Source organism: Falco punctatus, assembly GCF_963210335.1.
Source record: "Falco punctatus genome assembly, chromosome: 2".
Classification (NCBI taxonomy): Eukaryota; Metazoa; Chordata; class Aves; order Falconiformes; family Falconidae; genus Falco; species Falco punctatus.
In genome coordinates this window covers 30,064,297-30,075,255 of record NC_137581.1, presented here as the reverse complement: position 1 = coordinate 30,075,255, position 10,959 = coordinate 30,064,297, and positions in this window count along the sequence as shown.

Here is a 10,959-nt window from a genome sequence, read left to right as displayed (position 1 = left end):
TTCATCCTCAACTTCTTCACATCAGTCAATAGGCTCCTTCTCTATTGCTTTTTTATTTGATGATTCTCTGAATTTTTAGGTGGCTCAGGCAGTATTTAGTGTTTTCCTTGGCATACAAATTCCCAGAGGCTAATAATTCCCCAAGAGAAAAAGGAAGCCCGCATTCTTAGCTGAAGCAGGAGTATCTAACAAGTCAACGAGCCCACATCAAAAGGCAGATAATCTGCAAAAGACAGATAATCTGCAAGTGACTATTGTTTTGTTTAACCTCCTAATTTTTCAGTGATGAATCTCAGTGTTTGGAATTGGCTTTTTTTTTTTTTTTTTTTTTTTTTTTTTTTCAATTCTTAGCCCCACTCTCTCCACCTCTTTCCCACTTTGGTCACAGAAGGAGTTGTTGAGATGGTCTTAATCTAAGCACTAGCCATAACCCAGCAGAATTCCCAGTTTGCTCTTTCTAGATGTTTGTAGCAGTTATTAATATTTACCTTTCCTGCAGTGGTTTTGGAGGACTAACAGATGGTTTTGGAGTACTGTATTTACAGATATTCCAAGGGTGGAGTACTTGTGTTATTTCACTAATGTGCTTGGCCTCTCTAGTGGCCACTTTAGAGCTTCTAATCTGTGGATGAAATGGAGCCCAAAATCATGCATAATTTTTACCACATAGTTCCACAATACATCAGGAGCTGGACTTCCCCTTTACTACATGCCAGTTAAGAACTACACTCTCATCATCTTTTCCACCTATTTCCCCTTCTGATGTAGCCAGCATGTTGGAATCCTTCATAAAAACATGTCATTTATACTTATGCAACATAAGGATTTGCTATTGCAGACAACTTGCTTAGAGTTTACTGGCACCAACAAGAGCAAAGCATACAATGGTAAATGGAAGCTAATTTCTTGAGCCAGCTTGATGATGAGGGTCTTTGTATTTGCTGTTTCCTAACTGAAAATTATATGGAAGGTTCTGCAGGTATCAGCATTTTGCTATAATCATTTCCATATAGCCAAATAGAGGAATTCAAGATTTTGGTTTCTGCACCTGAATTTGCAGGATTTTAGAGCAAACTGAAAGACCTCTGAACAATATCCTTCTACATTTACATCTTGAAGTGTAAAGCTCTTGAGGGTGGTGACTCATAAAGCATTTATTCCTTCCTCAGAGGTCCAACTAGCAAATGGAAACAAGGTCTGCAATTCCAGTGAGGAAGCTGGCATGAGGGGTGGGGGGGTGTCACGGCCTACACCACATTACATGATGATGGATTGATGGGACCACATCAATGGACCTTGAGAGCTGTGTGGCGCTCTGGGTAAGAGGAGATGGCAGGAACAGAGGAACATCGTTAGCTAACCCACCCATGGGGCAAAAGAGACCTCAAAACTAAGGACAACAGCCTGGAGGTGTCTGGGGGCTCACAGCTGAAGCCAGCAGATGAACGTGGCTTCCTGATGAGAAATCTTCAGCCAGTGGAAAGTCATCAAAGCCTCCGTCTGCTCCTGCACTTAAATCAAAGTCACAAGGTGTCACGCCGTAACACAAACAGAAATAAAGTCCAGCTCACCTGCAAGTTATATATATAAAAAGCAAGGCAGGCCTTGCTAATGCCATGTAGTTCCCTTTGCAGCTCCTGATTGTTTTTTAAGTCTGGAAGAAATTACCCAAATCTAGATGTGTTATAAGCTGAAGCCAGAGCACCTGTCTTTGCCTTTTCTGTCACCAGCTCCATGATAACTCCAGTGGTAAAATCAGTCAAAGGAGTAAGAAGGAGCAGTTAGCATTTCCTCCACAGATGCTAAAAGCAGCACCAAATGATGTGCATGAATCATCACATCTACTCTTATACAAGCTAGGATAAAAGTGTAGGAGTCATGCAAACTGGGATAAGCCATCAGGCTCTGGGACATAATACATCTCCTAAAGTTAAGCAGAGAGTGTTCCATGAGCAAGTCATTGCATAGTGACACATCGTGTGGGGTTTGCAACTGTCTTCAAAGCATCTGCACTAACAACTGCCAGAGGCAGAACACCAGATTGCAGAAGGCATTTGACTAACCTGCAATGGCAATTCCTATCTCACTACAGGTTATATTCTACTCCCATTTCAGGTTTTCTTTCAGAGGGCTGTCAGGGTGTATTCATGTCCCTGCTATGAGCATGTATCAACAATGTCACTCAAAGGCAAGAAGTTTACATCCAGTGTTAGGTTTGCCGGGTAATGAAATTGTCCTTTTAATGCTTGTTTAATCAGAGTGATGTCTCTGGTGCTGTAATTCATGTGTGATACGATGATGTCTTACTTCCACAGATTATATGAGTATCTTTGTGTTTAATGCACTCACACTTCTTGTGTTGTGCAGTAACACAAGTTACTGCTCCTTTTGTTTTGCCTCCTGCAACAATACTCAGAAGACCATATTCTTAAGAGTAGCAATTAGCACATTGCAGTGGTACAAACATCAATTAATCCCCATGGTGATGAGATCCCAAAGGCAAAGCGTGTGCTAATAAACTGAACAATGCCAGGAAACATTTCTGGGCACTGAGACTCAGTCATCTATATTGCTAACGTGTCATAGCCCTTCCAGGCACATACTCAGCCCAGCCCAACCACCACTATCTCAAACACTTCTCAGTTTGGGAGTTAGCGTGGGACACTGACTATTCCCCCCAAGCAGTTTGGATGTGGTCACCTGCCTCTGAAGATCTGCACAGTGAAAGTGCAGTGCAGCCCATCCTTTGCTCAGTGTCCTTATTTCTATATGACAGTTAATTTACCAGTGTTGATAGCTGAATTTCTCCTATCTCATGCTCACATCTTATCTTCATTCCCTGTACTCCTGCATTTCCTATTCTTACCAGCCCTCTCTTCTGCTTTACCACATTAACAAAGCACGCTGCTGATGGGTTGGCAAGGTTAGCCATCATTCTTTATGTGCTCCCATAGGCAAGGTGTTAAGGGCTGCAGGACTGACAGAAGGTGCTGGGTGTTACATTTTCTCATGTCCACCTTCACTCAGAGTCAGGCACTACATCTGCTGGACAAAGAGTGGGATCTTAAATAGCCAGCAATCTGAGAGGGGTGAAAGACTGATGAGGGGGAAAGTACTAGAGAAGAGCGGGGTCAGTCCCCTTCACAGAGCCAGAGCTGTGTGCCTTTGGATGCTCCCTCCAGTGCAAATGGATGCTGTCTGCCATTTTCTGTGATTACATTCTTAAACCAGCCTTTTCTTAGGAGCCATCAGGTGCAGAGGAGACTTTCCAGGCAGGCTAACAAATGCTTTCTGGGTTCAGGAGGAGCAGGGGGATTAGGAAACATGCTTATGTTTACAACCTTGCAGTGGAAATAGGTTGCCCTTTTCTTTGCCTAAATGATTTGTGGACGAAGCCACAAATTAGCCACTGCAGAGACTTATACAGTTTCCTCTGACTAAGCCTCATCCACCCTGCATGCCTTACCACAGCTCCCCCTCGCAAGTGCTCCATAGGGGCTCTGGCACAGAGGGCCAGACCAAGGTCAGGATACCTTTGAAATGATTAAAACAGGGCCTAAATTAAGCTCATGCAGCATAGAAACACTGTGGTGTCCCCATGCAGATGTCCCTCTCTCCCCAGCAGCTCCCTTGTGTCGTCTATTGCTGCATGACATGCAGCAGCATAAGCAGAGGCTTCCTCCACCTCAGCATACACCATATTGGCGCCTCCTTCCCTTTACAGGTGGCTGCAGGTTTCCTGCTGCCTATGTTCAACCTCCCACAGATGGAAGCAGTAAGAGGTAGCTTATCTACGTTGTCATACGCAGGAAGGATTGAAGATTGCAATTTTTTAGCACTGCATGCTAGCAGGTCTACAACAGGTTTGCTGGCTTTATGGTTGCAGTTTTCATCCTCCTGTGAGAAGATGCATGTGCTTCCTGCAGGAGGAAAAGGCTTTTCTCACTTTATCACCTCACTGTCATGGATCTCCGTCCACCACTCACTAGTTTGTGGAAAAAAAACGAAGTCTTCAGCATTGCTTCTGTCCATCAAGAGAAAGGGTTGAGCTGGCACTCCGCCATGCTTGGCAAGTGTGGGTTGATACAAACTGTCTGAGGTTTTTTATAGCACCTATCACTGGAGTATCAAAGTGCTGGAATGTTGTTAGTCATGTTCGACTCCCCATTGATCTTATCACCGAAGGCCAATCCGACCAGAGACCATTGGTCTCCCATGTGGTATTGCTTAGAGAGTTTGTTTCATCAGATGGGCTGATCTGTAGCCAGTGCTGGGATAGTCTTTAACACTGGGGTCAGATTGCAGGCTTTAATTAGTACTGATGATAAACACACTGTTTGTACCAGCTTTTTGCAAGATGACTTTAGTGCTGTTTATAGACTTGTTTTCTTAAATTGATTTGTTTCATGTAGTGAACCTGCCAGTGCTTAAGGAGGTCTATGGACAATGCAAGTCTTGAAATTGAGGTAAAAAAGTCCTGAGACAGGTGGAACTCTTGTAGGAAAAGGATTAATAAGAGGCCTGTGATGTTTAGAAATAGCTGACTCTGCCATTCAGAGTTGACTTACAGTTTTGTCCATGATCTATATAATAGTTATATTAGACCTTTTAAATTTCAATATATTTTTATGCTTTGGCACTCTCCAGACACATTGAAATAAATCTTGTGGGTTTTTGCATGTTGCAACAACTGGGTGCGTGCTACTGTGGTCAGTTTTAATAGGTATTAATACAGTGAGTAGCAAGCAAATTATAACTGTTTCACATTAGACATAATTTTACAGCAGACAATTTTATAAGGAGAATGGAATGAATCAAATACAGTAATTTGTATTAAAATATCTTTTACATTCCCTGTGTTCCAGTGGAACCGATGACAAGCCTAGAGAAGCATGCTAGGACAAACAGACCAGAAAATTAAATTCTTTTAGCTTTCATATGCCACAGCAGGAATAATTTGCTGCTTTGCTTTTTTTTTTTTTTTTTTTTTTTTTCCCCCTTCCCTTCCTCAGCCTTTATTTTCATTTTCCTTTTTGGAGAGAGGATTACAATGTAATCATACATTTCTAAATCCTATCAAAAATACTTCTTTTTTTTTCAGTTTCATAGAATTGTGATGTGGTTTAGGTTTGTTTGGGTAGACTCTAACATGGTATGTGTGATAGATGGCATTTACTAGCATGTGAAGAAAGCCAAATGGTTAAAGTCAAGGTTGCAATCTCAGGACTCTGGGTCTTTGGGGAATGTTTATTCTCTCAGTTAAGCATTTACATATATTTGCCAGATGTCCAAGATCAGACTGCGTTTTTGACATGTAACCCATGCTAACGGAGTTGTGCTCAAGCTCTAGCTACCCCTGAAAGCAGAGCACTTCAACACGGGGAGCGCCTCTGGGCTGAGGCATTGGCAGCTTTGAGCTCACTGTGGCCCGTTAGTCAAGAGCTGCCTGCAAAGGCTCTGAAGGGCTTCATGGCTGCTGGCAACAGTCGAGCCTTCAAAGTCAAGTCTTCCTTAGGATAAAGTGAAACTCCTTCAGCCTGATTTTAGGTGCCCATAGATTTAGTGTCTTATCTGAGTCACTCACCTAGCTATAATCAAGGCAGAGAGAGATACATCTGTAAGGGTGCCATTCACCCCAGACCTCTGTAGGTATTCAAGACCAGAGGGAAGATTGGTGCCTGCCTGTCCATCAACTACAAGGAGATCCCAAACAAAGGGCTTGGCTAGATGTCTAACATTTAGATAGCTGCACTATAGGCCCAAGCTGTTGGTGGGCTGTTGCTGGGGTACAGTCAACCATCTACATGGGAAGCATGGAGTGATGGAGGTCACCATGGCGTGTAGGTTTTGGTTTTTTAGCCCTTTACTTGGAGCAGATACAGCTGGTTCACGTCGCTGAGCCAGTCATAAATCAGAACAATTACTGCCTTCTTCACCAGATCTTTACCACTTATAAAATAAGGGCTATCAAAATATTTGTGATGGTTGTTACACAAGGCTGATGCATGATTATTAGTCAGTGTATGCAAAGAGCTGTGCAATTCGTGTGGAGCCTTTCTTTGGTTTAGGGATTTCCATTGCATTCATCCCTTGCTCCAAAGTCCTGACCTCAGAAACACTTCTGCATTTCCCTTTTTTATGTGAGGAGTTTCACTGATGAGCTAAGCTCTGATACCACTCACTGCATGGTTACTTATTCCTACTCTGTTTATAAACCAGGAACATTTCTCAGAAGTTCAAAAGCTTGAGGCACTGTATACACTTATGTGAGAAAACAGGTATATTCCTATTTGAAGTGTCCTTATATCTTGGTAATAGAAATAGAAAATATTTTGCTTTCAACTAGTAGAAGGTTTGTAAATATATAATAATAAGAAAAAATTACTAGAACTTTTTTCTTCCCCCTTTCCTGTTTATTAATAGTCATTAATGCTGTTTCTCTGGAGAAGAGTTTAATTTTTGTACTACTGGTACTGGTGATATCTAGAGCTAAGTGGTGGGAAAGCTTAAAAAAAGATGTCACATTTCTTTTTCATAGGTGTTTTGTGTTTTTTTTCAGATGGTCTGCTACGTTGTTCTGCATGCCTAACTTTGAGATACTGAAACCCAGCAAAAAGAAGTTTTACTGACCGTTTTTTTTTCTTTTTTCAAAAACTTGTTTTCTCATCAGTGTCACAACATGGTCAATTTTTGAGATTTCATCAGATGTATGTATGGCAATGAGACTTTTTTGTTACTGAAGCCTCAGTTTATACAATCATGTCATTACATGGAGGCTTGCATTTCAGGAGAAAAAAGTTGTGTGTGGACACAGGACCTAGAAACTACACTCTGACTTTAGACTACATAAAAGCAACCTCAGCTGTGCTTCAAAAGAAAATAGCTTGGTTTTCCAGCCAGTCTCATTAGGGGGGAGGGAGGTCATAATTTTTTAAGTTCCTGAGGCTGTCAAAGCTCAAGCTAATATCAGGCTGCATTGCTGTTAACTTCCTCATTAGTCTTGTGTTACCCTAGGTCTGGGAACTGCTTACAGGAATTGATGCTTTCAGCTTGTGGTAGAAATTGAAGCTGCTTTCATTTGGCATATCTCCTTAGGAACCAAAATAGAAACAGCTCCCCGAGGAGGGATGAGGAGGCAGAGTGTGCTGCTGCCCCCAGAGCCTTTCACAATCCGACTGCGAACACCCTGGGGGAGCAGCCGCCCTCCCGTGCACCTGGATGGGAAGGAGAGAAGGTGTCCCTGCACTTCGGAGCCAGCCAGCTTTCCCTCTTCTTCTTTCTGCCACACGTATGCAGTTCAGCTGCTCGCTGCAGTTTCTGTACATGAGTGCAGCCATAGAGTGGTCACACAGTTCTGCTGGTCCGCGACATTATTTCATGGTCGTTAAAAGTTGTTGCTTGTGTATTAACATTTTACACTAGATTTTTAAGGGGGCAAAACAACCTGTTTCTTTACAGTGAAATGGAAGGCTCAGATCTTTAACTGCATGCTATGACCCCTCAGGGAGAATGACAGGGGTAGAGAGGCAGCCACAGGTCTCCAGCAGGGTCATACTTGTGTGTAGGAAGGCTGTGCCCCCATCCCAGCCGTGCCAGAGTACTCTGCCTGAGCAACATATCTCCTTCACCACACCATACTTGTAAAACAGCTATAATAACTTCTGCACATCTGTCTACCCCATGCAGAATTGTGGACTGTCACGGCTGCAGAACGTTACTAATATGTCAAGACCCATATAAATAAATGTCAGGCCGAGCTACCTGGGGACTCTCCTTGCAAGTCAGGTGAGTACAACATGGCCTTGAGGCTTTTCCCTGTGTCATCTTGTGAGACCCTCTCCTTTTCCAAAGAGCAGGAAAATCCGCTGTTCTCTTGATCCTTTCAACATTTTCTTCTTTCAGACAGTCTCAGCTTGGTTTGGTCTGTTCATGCTCTAACTTTAAGCCTTCAGCCAGTCCCCGACTGTCTCCTGTGCTGAAAAAGCACCATGCATCACTAATATATTGTTTTCAATATGGCTCATTTTACATGTACATTACGCCATAACGAACAGTTAATAATAGCTAACAGTCATATGTAGAATTCACATGAGTGGTTAAAAACAGATGCCCTCCAGCCCCCATATTTGAGCGCTAGGAGTGCTTACCTCTATGAATTGTATGAAAAGCAGGAACAGCTGTAGCAAAGTCAGCACCATTCTGCCAATGCCTTCTAGTGTCACCTGTGAGAGAGTCAGCAGCCTTCTGCAGGGGTCCTCACACCTTTTAACCAGGGGGCCGGCGCGTGGATGCAGTGGCAGGCAGTCATCTGCGGCTGCTTGGTTTCCCCCCCCAACCCCCGGCGGGGGGGGCGGGGGGGTCTGTAAATACCGGGGGCCGGACTGGGGACCCTGGGGGGCCGTATCCAGCCCACGGGCCGTAGTTTGAGGACCCCTGATATAAGGTCACTCCAGTCAAAGACTAGCTGAAAGGCCAAGCAGAAGCACCACAGAAGTCATCTAGTGTTGCCTTCCCTGCCTCTTGGCAGCATTCAGGAAAAAGACAGTTCACCTTTGGCTAGATTCTTCTCCCTTCTGATGTGGTAATCTCTTTGGATCTGCTTATTTTTAGTCTAGGCAGATGTTGAGGAGGAATCTGTGATGAATTCACACTCTTCATCTGAGTGAGCTTTCCAGGTACATTCCCTTTGATGTTTATGCAGAGGGTGAGACTCTCATGGCTGGAAAAATGTCGCTACGTTTTCTGTGTATATAGTGCATTCATCAAAAGATGTGAAGAAGGCATTGAAATGCTGGTGGACTTCCTGGCTAGAGTAGACATAGAAGAGCAACACAGACCTATCTGCATCCATGAGATCTGCATAAAAATACCAAGCCGTTCCAGCCATTCTGAAAAAACAAATGTACAATGTGTAACACTATTCACAGTCACAGCCTTAAAGCTCTCTGCCATGATGATGACAGCAATGAATATCATGCTAAAATTTAACAACTTGGAAAGAAAAATCAACCCATGCTTACAAAACAGTTACATGAAAACTCCCTAAAAATATTTGGCATCGTGGCTGTAGCCATCCCTTGTCTAGAGGGGTAGCCGCGTTCCAGCAGCCCCAGGGCTGATATGCCCCTCGTTCCCACCTAAGTAGCTGATGAAATAACTGAACTGTGTAACACTGAGTAGCATTCTGTAGAAGGCTGCCTGAATTTGACCATAAGGTCTATCACTATGAAACAAGGTCTTAGGAGGCAGTCTTTCAAAGAGCCCTGTGCTTCAGCACCATGGCGTGCACAGAAGAATGAAACATACATAGACAGAGCTGATTAAAGAGGTGACCACTCTTGACAGTTTTCCAGGACCCCAAGTCAACAGGGCACTTCTTGGGCTGGTTTATCAGAGAGGTATCCAGCAGGCAGCTGGAAAGAGGGAGCAGCCCGTATTCCCAACATTTGCCCAGGATCTCTGTGGATCTGACACCACCTGTGGAGCAAAGCTGTTGTGTTTGCAAACAGCCCGTCAACAGAGATGCTGCCAGATGAAAAATCTTTGCTGACCATCCCACATGTTGCACTGGACATGCTCATCGCCAGCTCTCTCATGTAGATATTTCAACACTACTAATGTAGACATTCCAACATGTAGATGTCCTTACACCACCAATGCTGCCCAAGCCCATTTTCTAGGTGATATCCAGAGCTGTCCAGAGGGCCAGTGCCACCTTCTTGTGTCCTTCAAGACCCACTTGAATCTTTTTTCAAGTATTTTGGGGAACATGGGACTGGATGGGTTTATCTGGATTTTCAGGTCAACACCCCTGCAGTTGTGGACAGCATGCTATCAGTTTAATGAAAAATGCCCAGGATAGCTTCCCCCATGCGACCCCTCAGGTCATTCCCCATCCCACTATAACAAACTCAGTCTGTGCACCATCCAAGAAAAGCAAGGCTGGAAATGGCACATATTCCTTACAACTGATGCTCATTTGGAAGAAGCTGATTGTCCACATGATCAAGCAGAGCCCTGGGCAGAGCAGATTGTGCAGCCCCTGGTGTCCAACACTGCACTGGACAGTGCTGGTGTAGGGGAGAGGGGCTCCCACCTCCCACCACAGTACTTCCATTACTGATTTCTAACTATTTCAGCATAAAAATGTATTTGTTTGTTTCTGATTTGCTGAGATGATTTCTTGATACAAAGTGCTGTATCTTAAGGTATCTGCTTTTTAAAGGTGTCTTTAATTACATAAGGTTCCCGAGAAATTAAAAGTAACAATTTAAGTAAGATGTGATTGGTTGTTTCTAGGAATAAAAATTATGGCTTTTGACATTTCTTTCATGTTTCCTCCTTTTCAGTGGAGATTCTGCTGTTACCTTGTTCCACTGGAGATTCTTTCTGAGTTTTGAATTCCTCCCTCTGCCTCTCCCCCTTCTCATGGACCGTTTTTCTGTTTTCTACCAAAAACGCAAACAGCAGTGAAGTTTCACAGGATATACCCAACCAGACCTGAATGAATTCTTGATAGCCCACATGCACAGGGGCAGACTTTCTCCACATGCAATGATACTTCTTTGCAAGTTCTTCAGAGTCACAATAAAATGATGCTATATGGGACATGCTGACAGGCTCATATGTCTGATTAGTTCTTTGGCTAAGAACTTCCCCTTTTCAGGACATTCAAGAGCCCTTGGTCCATGAATGCCTTTGGTTTCCTGCATCTCCAAGGTGCTATCTGTATAGTGGTGAGTTCCTACAGCTGCTGCTCTAAGTGCTCACATAAAACCTCTGCTAGACTGAGTGCAAGTCAAAGCAGCCCCTGAGCAGGCTTAACTCATTCAGCAGCGTGCTGGGGAACAGCTCTCAATGTTTGTCTTTACAGCTTGGCTTTTCCTGCACTCAGTCTATACAGTCTGCAACTTTCACGTATTCCCCCTGGCTCCATGTGGACCATGATTTGATTGATCA